Raw genomic sequence first — 23,960 nt, 5'->3', positions numbered from 1 at the left:
TGACATTTCTTTCCCAGACTTATATTTTCCTAGACTAAAGGCACTGAACTTTAGGATGTCTATTAGTGCAGTTTCACACTGCTGTGCCTTCCCACATCAGATAGCAATTCTGGTCATGGATTCAGTAAATGTGAAGATGACTATTAAAAACCACATAAAAAAAAAAATCTTCTTTTGGACATAACAGGTTTGACTGATTACCCTTTATTTTAACAAACATCAGTGTGAGAGTATTGTTTGGTTTTAATCAGGATGGTTAGAATTATGTAGCGAGAAATTCATGCAAGTTTCCTTTATATGGGTTCCATAAGGGTAATAACATGATCCTTAATTCTTGTTTTTCCTCTCCTCCTCTGTAAGACTTCAGAGAGCTGAAAGTATACTAACTGCTGATAAACAGCACGTCATTCAGAACCAAGGCTAAAGTTTTAAAGTCTGATCCCTGAATAGCATTAGCGAAACATGAGACTGGTGTTCACTCTTCTCTCCTTGTTTTCAATTATAAAATTTGGGTAACAGACAAGTTTTAATTATGCTGCGCTATAGTTCTGAATAATACTTTCAGCTAGACTCTCAGACATCATAAATTGATGTTGTTCCATTGAAATCAGTGAAGCTGTGTGTCCTGGGGCCAGATTCAGTCACCCACATGTCTGGTGCCGTATGAGATGCCGTCAAGTAGCTCACCTGGCCTCTGACAGCCCTTGCGAAAGGGTACCTGCCTCCCTCCCATAGGTCCTGTGCTGTATCTGCCCGCTCAACAGGCGTCTCCAGTGGCACTACACACGTATGGCCAGACAACATGCCAGCCCTGCCTCCTCAGAGCTTAACTGATAGCTTTTTGAAATTGTAGAGAAGGAGTGAACAGATTAAAATACATGTCTTCCGGAGAATCTTTGGGGACAGTTCTTGCACTCATTTTAATTAAAGCCACTTGTGCCTCCAAGTTATATCCATTTCTATGTGACAGTCATTTCTCTTGCTTTTCTTACTCTTTTTAAGTGCACTTAGTGGGTAAGTGCTGGCAAAAAGCCTGACCTACAATCACCAAGTAATGCCATCAAGGCTGATGCATTAACTGTCTTGGTTAACCTGTGAGGTTAATAGGGAGATGCTCTTAGCTAACTGTGTCATATCCTCATTAATCCATAATGCTGGAACATAGTAAAGGTTTGGGAATATTCCTCAGTAGAGTGCAGAGAACATTGTAAGGATTTTCTTGCCTTCAGTGGAGCAAGAAGAATTAATAAGCTTTAAAACTGCTAGTCATCTTCTCCTCTGCTAATATATTTTCCCGATGCCTCCTCCTACTCTCTGTGTAAGTTTTAATGCTGGAATTGCCAATATAAGAGGATAGCTTTTTGTGTCTATTCTGAAGATGGCTAGAACCAGATAATTAAAAGAAAATATTAGTAATTAAAAAAAAGCAAGAACCTCATCTGAGGTTCATTCCTCTGTCCCCTGGGAAATGTTGAAGATTGGAATAAATTCTGAAAAATCATTTCATACCCTTTCCTATGCTTTTACGATATTAATATTAATTGCTACAATACTGGATATCTTTGTTCTTTCTGAAAATATGATTATTATTTCTGTTTATCTAGACTTTTGGCCTCACTTACATCCTGGAGCAATAAATTCCAAGATCAAATTGCATAACAAGATTTATACCTGTTACTTCCTGATATAGGTGAATGACTCTTTGCTCTTATTTCATATGACAGAGAATAGAAACGTAACTTCTCTGAAGCTTTTCTAAGACATATAGTTCCAAGCTTTGTAGCTGTTCCAGTTTTAAGAGTTTTTCTATTATTTCAGTGACTATTTTCTGTCATCTTTCTCCAAGTCTCCCCTAACTGCACATTCTCCAATCATGCTGCATGACCCACTAATGCTAAGTATTTGTTATATATTTCGCTGTTATTTTTTTGACTGGCTTGCACTCCGCTCTGTTTTTTATTCACTAGTTGAGTGGTTTATAGATTTCCATGGTACCTGGCTTTTGGTTTTGATCTCAGTTAGGGTCCTGGCAGTAGTGTAAAAACAGCATGCTGAATAATTGTTGGAAAGTTGTCACCAACAGATGCCATATGTTTTCTGGGTCTTTTCCAGTTGATTTGGTAAGATTATTGACTACGTTCAGATACTTGTTTATCTGTTTATGTATGCATGTCGGTATAACTCTGGAATGTGCATGAATAGGTATTTCAGCATTAGCTGAAGAGAATTGCTTATGAAAGAGTTAATAGATGGTGCATGGGAAAATTCTGCCTTTTACTTACAATATTTGAAAGCTAGTGGTCTTCATTTGTTTTAAGCACTTAAAATCACATAGCCTTTCAGTGCTCTGGCCATCTTTGCTAGCCAAATGAATACAGGTATCTTCGCCAACTTAATTACGGACTTTTTGTTCTCAGCTATAGATCAATATTACCAAATCCCCGCATTCATTGGCAGTTCGAAAGGGTTGAGCACTTTGCGGTTGCCGGAGGATGGCTGTGCTTGCCAGGAGGCCCCATGGGTCAGCAGCCTCGGGTCGTGCCAGGCTGGTGGTGGAGGGGGCTGAAGGGGAAAGTTGGTGCCCAGCAGCAAACGGCCAGCTCTGCGTCACCCTGCTCAGCAGAACCAGTGGGCATGCACGAGGAACAAATAATTATTTCAGGATTACACAGGTCTGACAGCAACATTTGGCTTCCAGTGGAGTCATATGGATCCAACTGGCTGTATTTGAGCACTTGCCTGAATCATATGAACTGCATTAGAGTGATTCCTTTATTTTCTCCATATCCTGCAGATGTTTTTTTCAGGCCTTGCAAATAGAGTTTAACAAATATTAAGTAGGATGACTAGAGAAGAGCTCCTGCATTTTCAAGCCCCATTTTATTCTATCACAGTAAACACCTTTTTGTCTCACTAATTAACGGCTCAAGCTCAAAACCAAACTGGTTTTCTGCTCTTATTATTTCTATAGAGTATCAGTCTAACAGTAAAAACTTTTCTTTAATTCCCAACGTTACTTTCTTCACAGCTAGTTTATGCCCAGTTGTTTTCATGCATGTGTGGCGAATGAGCTGAGATTATTCCTGTGACTCCCCTGTTTACTTTCTGGCGCTGACAGACAGCAGTCCTTATCTTGCTAGCTAACCTCCTGCAAATGGGTAAAATAATATCTATGGCCTTCTCCCATTGGATTCACTCTTCATTTTTCAGACATCTCAGTAGCTATCTCTGCACCTATCCCAGTTGGTATTCTTCTTTTCATGATCAAATTATTTCAGATGAGATCTTAATGAGGCTTATTAAGCATTCCGTAACTGAAACGCCCATTTGATTGCATTCTGGGATTGTATTTGGTTTTGGTTTGGGTTTTGAGAGTTGGTTTTTTGTCATGGTTGCCTTACATTAATAGCACAAAGCCGTTTTGAGATCAAATGATGTATTCTTTCTCACTCTCCACTTCAGGGCATAATTTGCACTTTGTTTATTCCCATTTACTTTACTTTCCTTTTCAAAAGAAGAAATCAAATTCCTTTTGTAGGGAACCTGTTCACATCCTTTCCTGATGATGCATCCCCTATTTGTGTAATTTATAGTTTGCATTCCTATATACCTTGAGACAGCTCACCAATGAAAACACTGTAAAAGACTAGTCCCAAAAGACATGATTTCTGAGTAATAAATAAGCTCACACAGCTGCCTGTGTGTTCTGGTATTCATTAGGCAAGAGGAATACATACTGAACTGCCTGGTCAACAAATGCTAAATGAATGACAGTCTACATTTGCATTACTTTCAATGATGATGTCATACCAGTATCACTGATCTCTCAGTCATGAACCACAGTTCTGGAATCCATCAAAATCACTAGGCAGGATATTAATATTAATAATTTAATGCTTTTCATTCAGCATCTGAATGACCCCCATTATAAAGGCAGGGACACTGAGGAAAGCCAACAAAGATGTTTTTCGCAAAGCTGTAGAGCATCAATGAAATATAGGCAGCGTTAGTGACTCTGTCAGGTGTGCTCGTCAGCCAGCATAAGCCTTGTGACTGCAGATTATGTACCCCATATTTGAGTGCAACAACAGCAACAACAACAGTAAAGATATTTACTCAAAATTGGTTGTTGACAAGTGAAAAGGAGTCAAATGATCTTTGGCCACGGCCAAAGAAATTACCTCTCGCACTTGATCAAAGATTATTTACGAGCAAGCAGAAAGGCAAGTCTAATGGTTGAAGATGATTGCTTGCTCACCCAAGAATGCTTTCCTTGAAGGAACTTTGACCCTGTCCCCAGATAACCTTTCCTATGTTCCAGTTCTTAACCCCGCTTCTGCACAACCACAGCAAGCAGTGTACCTCTTGGAGCCTCTGAGAGAGATGTTTACCCCAGCTGCACAGCCCGGGTTCCCCAAGGACTGACTACGCAGCAGGCTAATGCCTTCTTTGTCGCTTCTCAATCTCTGTAGCATAAGCAAATATTTTTCACATGTTTACATAATTATTTGCAAAGTAATCCACAAGATCTGTGAATGTTTTGCCAGAGTATTTCTACTAGATATTTCTATATAGTTTAGTTGTGAGAGGGAAAGACATTCTTTGTATCTGCTATCAGGAAAATGGGCCAATGCACAGGGCTATGGTCTGTGAACATGAAACTGAATATCGAAGGAAGTTGTCTAGAGAGCCTCTAAAGAACATATTCTGTTCATCCATCTAACCATCCACCAGATAGTCAGGTATAAGCTATTTATAGTGAATATTTGTCAGTCTTAGTCATTTGTCCCTTCTTTGCAAATTATCCAGAAAAGAATGATGATTTTTACTACTGGTGCATATTTGCTTTTTCTGGTTAGCATGTGGCTGAGTGCATGGTTTCTTTCTAAATCATAAATTATAAATACTGCTAACAGCATTGCTTCAAATGGTTGATAGTTTGAATAGCCAAACCAGAGAATATAACTGGTCCAATATAAAGGAATGAAGTTTTCCTTATTTCAGTTTCTCATATGAAGTTATCTTCCTCTTGCTTCAGAGTTCACACAGGTGGCAACATATGACTATTTTCTAGTAGTTCTGATTTCTAAGGAAAGAGTGAGTTGAGTATGAAAGTTTGCTAGCTATGAATAATGCCATGTGGTGGCAATTCTTCAGAAGGTGAAAGCACAGAGAAAGAGCAGGGACAGAATTATTTGCAGAAAAAATGGAATTGTAGAAGATGTGGGAATGGACTCACCTCACCAGCCAGAAGGAAGAGAGTGGCTGGAGTTGCTTTTTCCATAGGGTAAAAGAGAAGCAGGGTCTGAAGAGAAAGAGGCCTTTGGAAATCACAGGGAGCAGGACCTGGATCTCATAATGGAGCGTTTAAGAGGGAACATTGGGTGTGAGGGAAAAAAATGCTGAACTGCTATTGTATTTTAGTAGTCCAGATCTCAAAAAGGTATGTCACGCTATGTGAAAATCCTAGTAGCACTGCTCCAGTGGGGAGTGTGGTGAGGAGAAGGTGGAGCCTTGTGTGGGATTGGCTGCAGCATGGTCCAGCTTTGACAAGCAGTATGTATTACCTTCATTAGATGTCAAAGTCTGTAAAACTGGGCCAGTGCCGTGGCTGTTAATTCTATGGGTTTTTTCCACTGAAAGAAAGCGTGGGAGCATTTTAAGGAGAGAATGATGAGAAGGCTTTCTTCTCACTTCAAACACGTTCTTTTCTCTTTTTCCATAGAAAAAAAGCAATGTAATGTGCTATACACAAAGATCCAGGTAACAAAAAGGGGAAAATATCTGGATTCCTTCCTAACTGAGAGAGAAATTAGATTTATTGGCTGCTTACTAGAACTAGCATTCATTTTTTTCTACCCAGATCAGTATCATTCACGTGTGTGTGTACAGATGAGCAAAATGACCACCCATCTAATCAAACACATTTAATTTATTTTCTTCATATGACTATAGCTGGCTGATGGATGTTCAAGGATGTTTGATAACTTTTGTAAGCAACCAATTCTTCTTCACTGCAGTGGCCAGCTGCACTTATTTTGACTTCTGTTGGTGCAGTCGCAGCTGTCCTTGCAAACCACAGGGGGACTGTATGTGTTCCCACCTGTGATGGGGACCCCTGTGCAGCCTTGTCTTCATTTGTCCAAGGGCTCAGCCATTTCCTAATGCTTTTTCTCTTGAAACAAACTGCTCTCGCTCCTCACCTGTGCATGTCAGGATATCTGTTATGTGTGAGCACATGCTCTGATAGCGCCCACACAACTGCGTGTTTGGATAGGAAACGCTGTCTCAGCAGCAGCTGAGACTCTTATTTAAATGCTGCAGAGTCTTCAGGAGCGTGGTTTTTGCTTTGTTTGCTGAGCCATATTTAAGAACAAACTTTCCGAGACCTTGAGGAACGGCTAAAATTGGCAGCCCTTCCTGCAGCGCTCCTCGCCTGCGGCACACCATGGGTGCCACAGCCTTGGAGGCTCGCAGGGTGCCTGGGGACCCGGTGGCAGAGGCAGACCGGGGGGGACAAAGGGCAGTGCCGCTTTTGATTTTCCATGCTCAGCACCGTAGTCACGTGCTTCCTGCAAGCTTAGCAGCATCACATTATGAATGGAAAATAGAATGGGTTTTTTCTGTCTCTAAATGTAATTTTTTATATGTTTTAAAATAACTGTCTTCCTGGTTACCACTTTAATGGGCAGGTAATACGTCAGTGTACCAGAAGCTATTGTCTTGTAGTGAACTCTCTCTATCACTTATCCAAGCCTAAAAGCACATACAGTGTGATGTCAGCAGCCCAGTGACTCATAGACCAAGATACTATAGGTGTGTTCCTATATCCTGGAGATCAGAAAAATCCTACGCAGAAGACTTGGCTTGTTTTTCCTATCTTGTTATGGAAACTACGTGCATAGGCTCTAATAGCATTAAACAACTGTAAATGAAGTCTTTCTGCTTCTTATCAGAAGATAAACTGCCTGTTTAAAAAAGGTGGTGCCAAGCCTGCGAGAGCCTCTTAAAAGGGCACAGGCTGCTGATTGTAGCTGTCTGGGGAGAGATTTTGTATGTAAAATATTTTAATATTGTCACAGTGAACACCTGTGCTCCTGTTGTGAGGGAGAGTCCAACCAATCTGAAGCATCTGACACATCTGAAGCTTGAACAAGCTCAGTGGTTTGATATATAGGAAAAAATGCATAAAAAAGGATACAAGCTGCATATGTGCAGGGTGGCGCTACAGCTCCTCCCCCTTCTGCAAAAATAAATTTGTAGATAGAGTATTTATAGGCAGTTTACAACTTTCGTCCCTGATAAAAGGCAGCAGGTAGTTTTACTGAAGGCATTTAACAAAGCACTGGTTTCCTTCAATTCTCATTTATTCAAATAACTTCTTACACATCCCATTCCAATAAGTATGTAGGATTATGACTTTTGCCTGCTTGCCTCTTTGATCTCACTGATAACTTTTTCATGTACTGCTTGGTTCCTTTCCTCTTCCATAGCATACAGAGATGGAGGAGGCATTAGGGTGTCTGCTGAAGCAGGCTGGAATAACTCCACCCTAACAATATTGCAGAGAGAAAAACAGGGGGAAGAAAAGTTGAAGGTTGAGTGTTGTGGACAATTGGCTGCGCCTCAAAAGACTTGGTGGTTTAACAGAGAAAAGACTTGCTTGGTTTTCCAAAAACCTGGCTAAGAACCTTATAAAAACAGGCTCGCTCAAGAGGTTTCTGGAATTTTCTATTTCACATAAAAAAAAAAAAGAGAAAAAGTAAAACAACCTTTCGTATGGCATTTCAGTAATCCTGCTTTTATTCCCAGCTGGAACAGAGAAGGGCAGAGTCATGCATAAATGCAAAATAATGAGAGCATTACAGCAAGAGCATGCTGAATCTCACAGAAATGATCTGAACTTCAGGAAAAGTTTCAGAAAGGGGGCAGCAACTGAATTCCACTGTTACCTGAGCTCCTGGGTCTGTTACATGTTGTGCTCTACGGTGCCTTTGAGCTGTGAAGCACCAGAGCCTGTGGAAGCAGGAGGTGCTCTGTTTGTATTTGTATTTCCATGGCAATGCGGCTAAGGACTTGTTTGGTCTCTTTTCCTCAAGAGATCTGCCAAATCACTCCTCTTCATAGAGCGAGTTGGTAGAAGGAATTGGGTTGGCATTCCTGTGGAAAATTTAGCCTTGTTGCAGCTTCATGCATGGTTATGCTACTTGTAGGTATCATTCATGCATTTCATCAATATTTTCCATTACGAAGGATTTAGTGGGATTTTCTACTGATGCTTTAACTGCTCAGTTGTCTCAACTGGTTCTTGTTTCCTTAGGATGAACTTTCTGATTTTTATGATCTACTTGAATATAATTCTGAAGGTTCAGAAACTTAGTATTTTTAACACTGAGATTTCTGGATCTGAAAACCCTTTATAAGCCCTGCTATATACTTGCGAGGTAGGGCTTAGACTGGGAAACTGGAGCACCAGAGAGGCAAGGAAGACATTTGCAAGTCTCTAATCTTCAGGACCCTGCTAATGATAATTGTGTTGGGAGAGGCTTTACTGGGACCCATGGATCTGTACAACTCCTGCCCCCAAAAAACGGATCTGAGGGATGCAGAAGTGTCCATAGGTTTGTCCTCATCTCTCAGCAGTTCAGTAGCACAGTTCTGAAGAGCCAAAGAAATCCAGGAAAAAAATAAATCTACCAGCTCACTCCCATCCTTTAGCTGCAGGATACATTACATAAGTATAGTGATCATATAAGGCAGCATAGTGCTCTTGCAGAAGGAGAGGTCATACCCGGGTATTCGTTCTTTATCCAGGCATTTAACCGGAACAGCCAATTGAGCGCACTTGCTTCCTCGGCTGACTCAATGCAGAGTTACACTCTTGCTGTGACCTACCCTGCTTTTCCTCACAGGCTGCTGCTGTGGTTTTCTAGGATCCTAAGTTAGGTGTGTGTCTGCTCTGACACTTCCAGCTCTCATACAGTAATTGCTAGCTGCGTGTGCTAAGTGCAGATTTGCAGCATGATGAATAGCTGAGATTAATCTGGGACACTAATGTAGGAACACGTGGCTTATTTAACTGAGAATCTCCTGACGTACCTCTTCTGTTTTGATATTGAAACTAATTTGGGTTGGACTGAAAACCTACTGAAATAATCTGAAATCTTTCTGTGGGTTTCAGTGCATGTGAAAGTCTATATGAGAATAAAAGAAAGGGATTTAAAATACTATGTAATATTTAGCTGAGAGAGCTTTTGAAATCCAGAAGCTGAGGGTGTGAGTCAGTTAAGGGATAATAAGTCCTCTTCGTGCCTTGAATGATGGCGTTATACTCTATGGTGGCAGGGAGAACATGAGAAATGGGAAAAGCAAAATTATATCTGACGTGTGAAATGTCATGAGGGCAAGTATCACATACAATAGGTATGAGTGAAAAAATAGATTAACTGCCAGAAAGTCTCTATTTCTGGAACAAAAAGAATCGTGTTTTTGTACAAAACAAATATGAAATTACTTATGGTTTAGAAATATCCATGAATGGTCTAATCCCAGGCAAACTGTTTTATCCTTTCTTTTCCTGCATGCCAAGTTTTAAATAGAAAAGTATGGAAATTTATTCCTTTATGTCTGACACTAAATAATTCAACAAAATGCTGTAACTGCTGTGAGAGAGGATCCTGTGGACCATTATCTTGTAAAACTAGACCGATGAGCTAACAACTAACTGCTTGCAGGAGAACATCATATTTTCAGCATTTTGCTGCATATTTTGAGTGCTCACTGAGAATGCATTTAATTCATTATCAGTATTTTTCCACATGAAAAGACTTTATGCAGGATTTTTTAAAATCATAACTCAAAATTCCTCATGAGAGTTGTGAGAGCTTAGTAACAGAGAAAATGTTAGTTAATCAGGGTCACGGCCATTACATTTAGATGAGTACATCTGATTTTTTAATAGAGTTGTTTTCTACAGCCATTGTCTTGGCTTTTTATTCACCTCAATCGAGTTTTCGCACAGAAATTGATAATAATCGGGGGTGGGAGGGGATCCTAAATAATTTTAATGTGATTTTTGTTGGAGACAGTCCTTCAGACTTTCTGCCTTGTGTCTTTATGCATAAGCCGATTCTCCTGTACCTTTATCCTATGGAATAGCACTTGTGTGTGATAAATGGAGTAGGGAAGAAGGCTCATAGCCCTAATGGGTGATCAGAGGATGTTTGTGCTGGATGCTGTATGCACGTATAGCAGGAACACATTCCCAGCCCTGAATAAATTTCAGCTAGAGGTTACAAACATTTCCATAAGCTGTAACTTACTGCAGCACATAGTGCTACTGACATCAATAGGGTCATGCTATTGATTTTTGCGTATAAAGTTATGTAAAGGTCTTAGGACTTGTAGACACAGAAGAGGACCTGGTTTGGGTGTCCTAGTCGCTATATGTACTAAGCGGAGCATGCTGAGTTGGGCTGCATTTGTCCAAGGGTGATGCCGATGACCCGTTTGCTTTTCTTTTCTGGAGAACTAAAAAGATGAACCCGTTTATTTCCTGTCAGAATTTCATCCCTGCATTTTCAAACCTCTGGCGCTCGCTCGTACCAGCCCTCAGCCTGGCCAGTCATGAGGTTCACTGGTTAGCGAATTACTGACTTCTTATCAGTTTGTATTAGCATGAGGACAAATTGTATGAATCTTCCAAGGATCCTCAAGAGAAGTGATGTTTGGCCCTAAGTAGCCATATTGGTGGTAAAATAGGGTAGCTAGAAAGGTAAAAATACACAATTAGATCCCCATAAAAGCAAAGTAAGTGATTTATCTACCAAGCAGAAGTTCCCTCTTACTGCAGTGGTGGCACAGTACTGCCTAAATACTTTTCCTCAAAACAGACTTTTTCTATTTAATTTTACAGTAGATATTACATACATATGCAATATTTATTTTGTATATGTTCATGTATGTATTTCTTTCAAAGTCTAAAATAATAATGTCTGTCATATCTTGCTGTAGAAGTGATTAAGAAGGAGCAGTTTTATTTGATCAGATTACACTAAAGCGTTATGCTCATTTTGGTGAAAATATTATCAGATGATTTCCTATCCAGTATCTAGTTCATACATAGTGGAGTTTTAAAAAGTTTTTTTGAAGTTGTATGTTTTGCTTGTGAGCAGTTCCCACTAAATCAGATCCAAACCAAATGTATTTTTTCCCAAGAAATGGTTTTCTGGGTAACAATATATTTTGAATCTGGAGATTAGGCTTAAGATCTGATTGCAGGACTTGATATATTTTGCTGATAATGCAATTTGGCATTTTACAGTATTTTTAAGCTGTTAAAAATTGAAATAGGATATAATATAATAAATAGCTTCAAATGGGCTTACAGAAAATTTATGGGTGAACTTCATGAAGTATAATAGGAGAAAAATCTTAATTATTTTTAAATTGGTCTTTGAACTGAAAATTGAGCCAGCTTTTAATGCAGTCAAGTAGAGAAAGATAACACAGTAATTTTTTTTTTTTCTCCTTCTTAATAAACCTTGCTTCACTGATGCCCATGCAAGACATCCTATTTTTAGCTGTCAGGAAAGCAGCGAAGCATATGCAGTGCAGTGGAATGCCCTGTTCCCATGCCTGATTCTCCATATATAGGTACTGCACTGCTCTGTTCTCCCCTGGCTCCCACTCTGAGGGCTTAACTTGCATTTTCTTGGCAGAATTGCCTCGGCTGAGAGTGGTCCTCATGGTAAACAGGCAGCTACTCCTTCATTGCACCCACCTTCCCATCAGGACCCACAAAGGAAAAGATTTGCAAAAATCATGTGCAATGAATCTTCAGCCACACTTTCCCCACCCTCCCCTCCTTCATCTTAGTGTTGGTACTAAGTAAGTCTAATTTTCTTTTATTTTCTTGTTATTTTTGGAAACAACTTTCAGACTTGAAAGACTGCCATGCTCAGGAGATGTGTTTTGGCTCTTCTGCCAGTTGCATTCTGTGGATGATTAGATCAAACTGTGTGGCTGCCAGATGACTAATCAACTTGTTACAGAATAACAGGTCTCACTGGAGAATTAACAATGTCTTTATAGTCTCTCCTCAATGAGGTATCTGGAATTTTCTTAGCTAACAGGATAGATCAGTTTAAGATTTTCCAGTGCTACTTGAGTATGATTTATAAGAGAGCTTTAAAACAACAACAGCAACAACCCCCCCCCCCCCAACCCCTCCAGCATTTAAGTATTTTAATTTTACTTCATGGTTAAAGGCCATCATTTAAAGAACACTGTGCCTTGCACTGTGTGTCTTTTTATGCCTCTGTGTGTTAGTGGGGAATGAGAGCACTAGTAAAGAAATACTTTGAAGCCATGAATGCTGGACTTTGCACACTGGGAATTCAGAGCTCTCTGATACAATGTATAGCTGACCAAGAATCAGATTAGTTGCAATGAATTAGAGGCCTTTTCCAACCTTAAGATTCTATGATTCTATTCTATGAATTGTAGAAGGATCTAAAAATGTTGAGGGACTGGGAAAGACCATGTGTGGATTTCCCAAATCACCAGAGTTATTCTCTCTGCTCGCCTTCCAGCCATCTCAAGATTTTTTTGCGAAGGGATACTCCTTCATTGTGAAGCAGATACTCGTAGGTATTCATAAAACACTCAAAATTTGGCAGTGTTTGAAAAATGCAGAGAAAAACTTGCATTTTCAGTTAAAACCGTTGCCAACAACGGTGTTCTGTTCCCACTTCAATCTGTAGAGCTGAATATAAAGATGAGATTGAATTTGACTTTGATGAGTGTATATGTACATATATGTGTATAATCACATGAGGAAAACATGTCCAGTAGGAAAATGTTCTTTAACTTTGGAGTCACAGGCACAACATCTGGAATCTGGGTGTTGACAAAATCAAACATGGTGTAAGATGCAATATTTTAAGTAAGGGCCATTAACAGCTGTTACAAATAAAGTAAAATCTGCAAATAAAGTAAAGCCTATACTACGTTAAACCTTTTAAAATATATGCTCCATTTCAAGCACAAGTCATTGCATCAGATGCCAGAGTTGCTCGAGGAAATTGTATTGCCTCTGACAAACTCGCAGAAGGCTGGGCTTCTGGTGTTGGTTCCTTTTGGCCTTTTGACCTAAGAAAAAAAGATTGGGTGATTTACCTATACTCACCGAGCACATGTAGAGGTGGAAATATCGTTGGGATGGTTGGAAGCGTGCTGCATAGAGCACTGTGGCAATACAGTCTGAGACCTGTAGAAATCTACCGTTTTCTCTCCTGAGCAGGGCCAAAACTTATGTAAAACTATGTACATCGAAGCAAAAGGAGGATGATGACGCAGAGGTCACATGTTGAAATCAATGGTGCAGTTATCTACTCCCGGTGAGAGTTGTTATTGGTGCTACACCCTTACCTTTATCCAGCCCAAGACTGGAAGATATGGTTTGCATTTTTTGTGTCCTGTGGTGAATTCAGATTGGCTTCATCACACCTCTCTTCAGAAGTTAAAAATTAACTGTCTAAATCCAACCTTGCCATGCAGGTCTCCCTGTGTAGATAATGGAGAGAAGCGAGACACTGTGGGTTTCAATTCCTGATTCAATCACAGGCACAAGCTTCCCTGCCCTGCATTGTTGTCAAGAGCACTTGGTTTTCCAGGATTTCTGTGCTGCATTTGGGTGGGTGAGTGCAGCCGATTAGGCATGATTAACCTTGCTTATCGTGCTGTTCGAAGTGTCCCCCTGTGCACAAGCCAATCTTCTCCTGATACCAGGGCTGGAGCTGCTGTTTTATTGATGCTTTATGCTCATGGCATGCCTTGTCTGCAAAAAAGGAGGCCAGGCAAGGCAAGGAAGTATGGAAAAATCCTTGACTGTTAGGAACATATAAAAGGCAAAGGCTGGCACGTTCACCCACAAATCCAGGAAATAGCTGCATGGTTTTAGCTGCACTTGTTTTTGTATTTGGGTCAGTTCCAGTCATGATCTTGGCCAGGAACCGTGTCTGATTTTGACACATTTTTTGAGCCTCTGGAGTGTAAAATAAATATTTTAAATAATATTTGTCTCTGTGTTACAGATATCCGACCAAAATGATATCCACAACATACTACTTTCTGAAAACATAGGTTAGCAGCAATTAGATTTATTTAAACACTTTCAACAGCTGCACTAATGACTTATTTTAAATAAACCCCATACTTCACACAGAGAAAGTCAGTGTCTAGCTATGCCAAATTCAAGCCACTTTGCATGCACAGTTTTCTGTTTTTTATCTCAGAAGGCTGTGGGGGAAAATAAATGTATTTGGAAGTTTTCTTGTTAATAACTGGTATTATCATCCAGAGGGCACTGGTTGTTTGCATTTCTTTCTGATCACATAATGTATTTATATAATATCAATATTAACATGAGATTAGGTGGAAAAAAGTGTTGTTGAATGACTTTTAGTGCAAATTGAATTGTTTGTACTAGAACTGTATGAATAGCGTATTTGGTGTAGTGTTAAATTGGACTGCTGAGATAGGGGAGACATTAGCACAGATCTGTATGTGAAACTCAGCCAGAGTCTGCATTTGCAAAGGTCTTTAACTCACGCTGAGCACAAACTGGACTGTGCTTTGCATGTGAATGTTTGTTAGAAAACCTCCAGACATTACTACATGATGGTAATATTACTAATTTACATCCTTAAAAGAATCATAGAATCATAGAATTTATAGAATTTATCCATAGAAAAGGATTTAAGCATGCTTTAAACCAAATCAAACCATACAATGTAGCAGACCTAGATACTCTGGCCTTCAGTCCTCAACACAGATTTCACGTTACAATTCATACTCTGCCGCTAGAGCCCACAGAGACACTCATTGTCACTTAGAATCTGCTTTTCCTTTTCCACCCTAATGCTGCAATGGAAGTTGCTTTGTCATGTTTTTCATTTAATCGTGTTTAGGGAATGTGAAATCAAATAGGTGGTTTGTTTCTTTAAGTCAATTAATAGATCTAAATAGTCTTTTTGCTACAAAAGAGATTGCTAGTACCAATATGCTACACCATAGGGGTTTAATTAGGCATTCTAGGAAGAGTGGTTAAATATAGCTTTCTGGTTATTATCTGAGCAATGCCCTTTGTGTTGAATATTGTCTGGATTCTGTTTGTTTAGTTGGTTTTGGTTTCAGTTTTAATAATAGAGAGGCTAATTATCATTTAATGCTAATATTCACTTTCAGGTAGGTTGCTTTGCAGAGTAATGAAGTGATTTATAGTAAATGAGAATCAGGCTCACCATAGCATGTGCCTTATACTTGTCTTTCTTTAAAACACCTGATACTGGTGATGCTTTCCCTTTCAACTGGTGTCATGGGTAGGTAACATTACTGGGTTCCTCAGCATTTGGTTCTGCTGATATTCAATGTAGTTCTACCATTTTGCATTCCTCCCCCCAAAAAAGGAGAAGAAAAAAAAAAAAGATAAAAAGGAATCTTGTAATTTTAAAGTGTTCCACAAGTAACTTACTGCTTGACTTGATAAAACTACAAAAGATGCCAACAGCCTATTTTGCACCATTTTAAAGATGTTATTTTTTCACTATTTTGGGGTTTAGGCGATAAAATGTCATTTTTTAATGCTGATTTTGAATGTTAGTTTTAGATATCAAGTGTCTGTTGGAAGCCAGAGAACAAGAGCTATGAAGAATTCTTGTATAAAATACAAGAGTAAATAAAAGTGGTGGTTAAGTCAATATTTCCTTTTATTTTTCTAATTTGTTCAGTCTATAAACATAATCCATGAAAACCAGGCAAAAATCTTGCTCTTTTCACACAAGAGTTCCAGTTCATAGTTACGATTATTCTGTATCAACAGGAAATTAGGATAAGAGATCTGAGACCGATCATACAGATAAAATTTGGACCTATTCTGGGTAGAATTTTATTAAATAGTAGGCAGATGGAGATGAGGAGATCTTAAATTCATTTGAAAAGAATTCATTTTTAGTGACAAGGAAGCAGTGTTGTACTACATGTGTTCATGTTTAATTTCCTTTTCAGCGATGATAACCTGGAAGCACTCTATGGCATTAGAGAAACTTTACTTTTGCGTATCTTGGTTTCTGATATGTAGGTTTGGCATTGGTTGGTTGTTTCTCTCACTTTTTAACTCTAACGTTTGTGAAGGAACATTTTCTGTCGTGATGCTAGGAGCCGTTCACCAAAGCCCACCCACAACAGAACCCTTGGACAGTAATCTTCACCTCTTGATGACCGTACTCACAGAGGCATATGTATTTACGGCCTTGGACTAAAAGAGGGAAATTGCCTATGATACATATCATCTGTGTAGAGAAGAGAGGGAGTGAAAAATGAGCTGCTTAAGAGAAATGTAAGATGCAGGTATGGGCACTAGAACAAGATGGGGAACGTCTACATCTGAGACCCAGAAAATGGGTCTCAGTTGCAGGTTACTAAGGAAAAGAATACCCTGTTCTGAATTGACTATATGGCTCAAGGAGCTTAGATTTAAGATTTATTTGGCTTTTGAAGAAGAGATCTGACAAAACTGGAGGCTATACAGGGAGCAAGGGTAAGCTTTTTTCCTTACTCTCCACCTGAGTTAGGGGACATGCCTATGTCACACTCCTCCCTGGCCAAAAAAACAGCTCTGTGGGAACCAGGCTGGACCGCTGACTTCCAGGCAGGCAGAATTTCTCTACTTGAGCTTCTGCTTCCCTCCTCACGTTTTTTTCTTCTTTTCTTGCCTGTAGCTTTCAGCCTGACTAGGGCACCTACCTGAGGTGGTGCTGCACCGTGAGGACGGCACTGGCTGGCTTTTGCTCCCTGGGCTGCGCGCTGGGGTATGCTGCCTGCCGAGTGCTTGCAGTGAGCTAACACAACAGGGACCTCTGAATGGAGCCCTGAGGCTCTCCTGTAATATTAAACCTAAAAACAACTCATACCCAGATAAACTTTAAAAACAAACAAACAAACAGAAAAGTCATTTCCTTGGTTCTGCTTGAATCCTGCTTCCCGAAGGTGACAGAACATATGAAAGAGCCAGCAACACATGAGAAAAACATTCTGAGGAGGAACAGAAATCTCCTTTAAAAGCTTTGCATTCAGCAAGTTGCTGTTTAGTTCCTGTGTGAACAATTAATCTTAAAACAAATGTTTGGCCAAGAGGGATTGAGCTCCAGGAGGTTTCATAGCTAACTAAGGTTGAATGAAAACATGCACTGCCTGACTTCTTCAGGGCAGTTTTTCTTTTTGACTCTCTCCATAAAAATAACTAAGAAAAAGTATCTGTTACAATGACCCAGGTTTTGCCATTCAAACCTCCCTAAATTACAGGCTTTCCCTCAGAGACCATTTACAATGGGGTATATAATGCATGGCTGTGTTACACCCTACTACTCTTTGAATTCACTATAACTGGTTATTACTACGTTAAAATGTAGTGGTCTGGTTCAAAGGCTTTTCTATAAATAAATATCTTCCTAGCTGGGCAGACGACTGTCCCTGCCAGCAGCTCCTGTGTTATCGGCTCTCTAGTTTTCAGCTGTTCAGCTAGGCATGGCTTGGAGCTGCTTTGAAATGCCTGTGAATGGCTGGCAGCTGCAAGGTCTTGCAAAACCTGATTAAAATCAGATTGCAAATCAATAATGTTATTATATTGCTGGTTCTTATTCTGGTTAGTATTTCAATGGGGGAATTTTTTAATTTTCTGTTATCTATACTTCCTGAGTTGTATTTCTTTTTAAGGGAGAGGGGAGGAGAGAGGGCATGTCTGTTCTGCTTGGGACACAAAGGTTGTACGCTATGTTTGTGCCGTCACGGATGCCCTATCCAAACCAATGGAGAATCTCCCATTGGCTGTAGGAAGGCTAAGGTACTACCTCAGTAGCTGGTAGATGCCACCAGATCTTGGCTATGTTCTGGATTATGCTGTACATGTGTGTACTTAGGCCCTGGAGAATGGTAAAGAGCATAGCCAGCGAGTATATAAAGCACCCGTAAGTGTTGCTGTGCTGTGGCCCAGCAGCCAGCAGAGCCCTCTGCCTTCCCTGCCTATTGCCAGCTCCACCTGGAGCAAGAGCTCAGCCACCCCTGAGAGCCTTTTCCAGTGGAAGATGAGTGGTGGCTTCCTTCGCCTGCTTGAAATCATGCCCGCTCTGAGCCTCCTGGGCCATCTTTGGATAAAATGTAATTGATGCCCCTGCACTAGCAAAGATAAGTGAAACAAAAAGCCCCTTAATTGAACAAATTGACCAGGGCAATCCATTTAGACCATGGGGCCTTCAGGGAAGAGGCTCACTTGTGCTGTGTGTAGTAACTAATGAAACAGGCTTGTGATTACTGCAGGCTTCCCGGCTCTACAGTAATACAAATAATAAAGGGATATAAAAGTATAAACAATATGTGGCACTGTTGGCAAACAGTGCTTTCCATTTTCAAGGCACTGTAAAAGAAAAAAAAAAAAAACCTAATTACTCATTCAAGTGCTAACTAGCAGTAGTGCTCACCTCATGGGTCCAAACCCCATGAGCTTGCTCTCCACAAGACTGTAAGTATTGAGAGATTCTTAAAAAAAAAAAAAAAGTAGCACTTTTGTTTGGTTGGTTTTTGGTCTTCGCACCCTAATTTTTAGGCTTTATATTTTCAAGATTATGTCTGCAATGATGGGGAGGGGGAAGTAAAAAATTTTTCTTAAATTGCATAACTCCAAGGGCTGAGTCTTTATTGAAGCATAAAACATTGCATTTAAATAATGAGAAAGAGAAGCCACATCATAGTTAGGGAAAGAATACAGTACTACCAGCTGTGTAAAATCAAAACTCACGAAGCATATCCTAGGAAATCATGGGATTGCTTTAAGATTTCGTGAGAATCAAAATAATTTTTTCTTTTTTCATTGCCTCAAGGTTTCTGCAGTCACTTCAGACTCTCAAGTGTCCTTTCAAAACCATGAAAGCTGGCAATTTACCTCTTTTTAATGAAAGACAATTCCAGTAGAGGGTGCTTCTTGAAAAACATTGAGTATCGGAAAAATTAGTGACACTGAGATCACCATGCTTTGGTGGCTTCAGGCTGCTCATTCTGGGCCTCTTTTCCCATAAATCATGCTGCCTTTCAAGTTGTTATGAAAGAATATGATGGAAAAGAACCTATTTTTTCTTAAAAAAACAAGTTATTGCTTCAAAGGATGCTGAGAAAAATCATATATCACAAGTCTTCAGTGGGCTAGACAGCAACTGTCAAATTGACACTAGAGTTCAACGAGAGAGACAAAAATACAGTGGGGGTTTTTTAATTGAAATTTGAGTACGGTTCTGTATATTTCTTTTCCAGATTTTAACAGGCTGAGGTTTTTTAAATGCCAAGTAGGACCTTACAGCTAGTGACATCAACTTCTAACAGAGTAACTACCGTACTTCATTCCAGTTTGCATTGCTCCAGTGATGCTGCATAAACTCCTGCAGGACAGGCAGCTTCCAAGGAACGGGAGATTTTAGCTGCCCCTAAATTACTGGAAATGTTGTGCTTATATGCCATAATAAAAGGGTATGCATACAGGAGATGTTTCGGCAACTGCAATCTGCTGCAATTATAGCAGATACGAGTACACCAGGCGACCAATTTAAGTGAACGACATTCAAAACACAAAGCCAGACAGTCCTTGGGGAATTTAAACTCTTTTCTTCTGTAAGGACTAGTGTTCCCAGACATCCACGTCCCTCTCCCTCCTCTCTGGCATTTCATTTTGATCTTGGTGAACCTGTCCCGGCTTATGGATGAAATTTAAAACTAAGGACTTGACCACTTGCGGTCACTGAAAATCACAAGGCGTTTGTAGTAAGAGCAGGGTTCCAGCTCCAGTGTCATGGACACATTTTGCTTGGAATAGCAGTGTTTAGGGGGCTTGCGTGGGGGATCCCTTCAGGTCAGGGGTCCAGGCTGCCATGGCCTTACGGATGCAGGACAGAGGGGAGGGAGTCTCAGCCACGCACCCACCCACCTGGGGATGCTCCACTGAGCATGGGCCATGTGAATTTGACACAGGGATTGACAAAAGGTTATCTCTGTGCGGGTGCACATCCTGTGCTCGTAGCCACTAACATTTCCAGTTCTGCGGGAAGGAAAGGATCTGCCGTGCTTACAAGCTCCTTAAAGAAACTTTAATTTCAGTAACATCAACCAGAGCCTGTATTCAACAAATGGCATAATATTTTGTGACTAGGTTACCAGCAAAATATTTTTTCCAGTATTGACACTGCCTGAAAGCCTGCATATGTTTGTACATGACAGTGTTTTTGAAAAGTGATTTTCTTTTTTTATTATTGTTTTAAAAATGAGGTGTGATGTTCTGGGTTTTTTTCTGCTTATATTACCTACTTTTGCTTTACACATGAACAAAAATATTTCACTGTGGCCTCTCTGCATTGGTAAGCATCTGGAAAATGGATTTTCTAACACAGAAAAGTTCTAAAATTTCTAACTCTGTGTGGCAATCATAACCATCATTAGCTTTGAATATTTCTAATATACTACTGTGCTATACGTTTAAAAATTCATTTTCAAATCACTTATAAGGAGCTGATTTATTTGTCCATGAAAATGTATAGACATAGGAGAGAATTTTTTTGCAAAAAAATTTACCTTGTTTTAAGTTGTGAATAAGAAAATACAAGAGAGAAAACCTTAAAGAAATTTATGTTTTGACAGACATCTACACATAATTCAGAAATACTTGACAGCATCTTTGTCAAATTTTCAGAAATTTCTCTGGGCTGGGACCAGATTTAAAGAATTTTCAGTCCCCAAAGTAAATTGTTTTTCCAGAATGTTATGAGTATTTGAAAAAAAGGGATTATTATAACAGTCACTGTCAACAAGAAAAAGCTAAAGTATATTGGTCCCTTAGGGGGGAAAAAAGTCATATACTATGTGATTTTCCTACTGCGTTTAACAGGTGCAAGGAAGGTGCATAGTTCTTTATAGTTCTTCCTTCCTCAGAGATGCAAATATTTTTTCTTATTTTCTCTGCTTGTTTTTTTTTATTGCAGGATTATATTTTCATTACTGGAATTTCCTGCTTATATGGTGATGTGCAAGCCAGGATTTTCTTGGCTGTTACCGAACCATTTGATTTCTTGTTGGAGAAGCACAGAACACATAGCAGTTAGAGGCTGGCGATGGGCTGCTCATACCTTCGCAGTACTTCCCTTGTGAATTTCTCTCTCTTCAATACCATGATGTCTGAAGAATGTCAGACTTTTCCTGCTTTGAATTAGATGATTTTCTTCTTGTGAGATATACAGTTTCTAGGTAAACAGCCATGTTGCTTTGTATTTGAGTTTTCTTTTCCTCTTCTGGATAAAAATTAGCTCCAGTAAGATCAAAGACAACTTCAGCAGATCAGAGAAAAAGGTAGCGTTCCTCTTTTATTTTGTCCCATGTTTATTTTGCTGCTAGCTCTCTTTGAAAATGACCCTTTTTGCCAAAGGTACAATTTTGCAAAATGAATTAGTATTAATACTGTGTCTTGTTTCTTTGCACAAGTGGAACATGAAAGGTGGGAAATACTGAAGTGAAAAGAGAGCTGGAGATAAAAACCAGAGCAGTATCAAGAAAAACGTGAAGAGTGGCCGAGGTATGTACCACGCACGCTTCAGCCCTTCAGCAGCAGGTTGGTCCTCGAAAATCCTCCTAATAGACCTGTCAAGGTACCAGACCTTCAGGCTCTCCCTGCAGCCATCCTTGGCTCGACTCGGGGGATTTTGAGGAGTGAGTTTCACTGAGGATATTTCAGAAATGTGGTAAGTCAGGCTGGAGAGAGGTAAATGAGGCCTCGCAGGTGGCATCCAGAGCTTTGTGAGAGCAGGGCAGGGAACAAGTGGCACCTGTGTTTCTGTCTCTGTTCCTGAACGGGATGCTGAAGTAGCTGAATTTGCTTCTGAGGGGCATGACGCCAGCTCCCATTTCATGTGCCTCAGTGAGACTGCGAGAGCTACAAAAGCTTGGACCACTTCAGTCAGGTCCTCATCCTTCAGCCTGCTGCTTGCCAGAAAGTAATAAATTAGACATGGCTAAAGATGGGATTAGAGGACAACTGAGAATAGGAATCCTTTAGGATCCTTTGAAAGCTTAAAAGTATGCTAGCTCGTCACTTTTTAAATCCTAAAAGCCTGCCATAAAGGCTAGCGTGAACTACATGCTTGCTCCATGTGGTAACTAGCTGAAAATCACAGGCTTGTCCAAAAAAATGCAAGGTGGGCTAGTTTAGCCTCCTGCTTAAAGCAGGGGATTGCTTAGGGCCGTGCTGAGTCCAGTTTGAAAACTCTTGGGGATGGAAACTCTGCAGCCGCTCTGGGCAGCCTGCCACGTTGCTTGACCACCCTCGTGGCAAGGAATATGTTCAGTCAGGATTGTTTAATAACTGAAAAATGTACTTCTCGACTAAAGAACTTCTATGTAAAATGCCTTCTTTCCAAGTGTGACATTTTCTCAGAAAATGACAGTCTTAGAAAGACAGTTTACTTAAAGAGTCAAAAATAACTATTTTTAATCCAGTGGAAATCTCCTGGATGTGAATGTTAAACGGCTTTATGCTTCCGTGTTCTTCTACGCATCAAATTTTCTGGTCATCCTATAACAGCTATGATGCAATTCTTATTGTATATATACTCCTCTTATTTTAGGGGAAGAAAACAGTTCATGATGCCAGAGGAGTGGTCCATAGGTGGAAATTGGAACATAAACCACTCTATAACAAATCTCGCAAGAACTTCTTGCACCACTGTGAATTCAACTACTTTGGTTGTTGGCCTATATGTGAATGCGTGTATGTGTGTAAATCCACACATATATACGTGTAAGGATGCATACTCACATATCCATAGATTCACATACATATATTCACAAACATATATATACTGATATATATATATGTGCATGTATATGTGAAAACACATACACATATATAAAATGCTTCTTTTTTTTGAAAAAAAAACAGACAACAAAAACAAAAAAAAACCCGACCCAGAACACAATTTGCAGCTGTCTGTGAGTAGAAAGTCTGCTTTCTGACCTTTAGCATTATTTTCCCTACAATCCAGTCATCTGACTAGATGCAATGACACAGTTAATGATCTAACACCTCTAATGGTATGCATGCTGACAGACTTGTTGCAGCTTTAGTCTCAGCTATTCCAGGACAGCTTATTTTGGGCAGTAGAGGCCACCTGGGCAGACCCTGAGGCTACCAAGATTGCGGCCAGTGTCATTTGCCTGCAGGTAAGGGCAGGAGATGTTGCCAGGCAGATGATGAAGCACAGTGCTCCGCAGATTGGGGGAGGCTGTCTCTCTCTCATGTCGGCATGAGGGTTGTGGGAGATGCTTTTGGTATGAATCACTTTGGCAGGAAAAATGTCAGCCAAAGGGAATGTACTCAGAGAAGAGCCACATAATAATTAGAGGTGTGAGTGTAATGACCTTATGCAAATATATACAGAGAATAAAGACATCTTTGGTGTCATGTCAAACTTGGAAGTGTGTGGTGGCATGAGAGATTATTAATAGGAGCACTGGGATGAAAACAGAATGGTGCTGGGTTGAAAAGGCTCCTGACGCTGGGCACTGCTACCCAGGCATGTCCCACCACCCTCTGCCACCGCTCCTCCTTCTCCCATCCTCCCTCTCTTTGCAGCGCCAGCAGCATGTTTTGGGACTTGTCCATTCTGGGCTGCGGAACTAACCACCCTAAGAAAAAACAGGCTTTTCTTTTTTTGGCTGTGTTTAACCTGATCGGTTTGCCCACCTGGCCTGCCGGGGCAACCGCAGGAGCAGTTGTACTGGCAGAGGTGGCAGAGAAGCACGAAGCGGTGGGGGCAAAGTCTATGCCGGTCAGTCCTGCAGCCACACACATGCACCCGCATTCAGCTCTGCAG

At 40.2% G+C, this 23,960-nt stretch overlaps 1 protein-coding gene across 2 annotated transcripts in view; it reads left to right on the top strand.

Annotated features, from left to right (window-relative positions):
- The window catches only part of TENT5A (terminal nucleotidyltransferase 5A), a 63,688-nt gene that overhangs the window by 2,334 nt on the left and 37,394 nt on the right, over positions 1–23,960 (top strand). Inside the window, exons 1-3 of one of the 2 annotated variants that reach the window (XM_075747572.1) lie at positions 1,634–1,690; positions 21,574–21,664; positions 23,195–23,307. The gene's annotated coding sequence lies outside the window, so the exon portion shown is untranslated. Of the gene's footprint in view, positions 1–1,633; positions 1,691–21,573; positions 21,665–23,194; positions 23,308–23,960 lie in introns of those variants that run through there. The other variant, XM_075747571.1, reaches the window with a different exon arrangement.

The sequence above is a fragment of the Balearica regulorum genome, chromosome 3, assembly GCF_011004875.1.
Source record: "Balearica regulorum gibbericeps isolate bBalReg1 chromosome 3, bBalReg1.pri, whole genome shotgun sequence".
Lineage (NCBI taxonomy): Eukaryota > Metazoa > Chordata > Aves > Gruiformes > Gruidae > Balearica > Balearica regulorum.
This window is presented reverse-complemented; position numbering and strand designations above follow the sequence as displayed.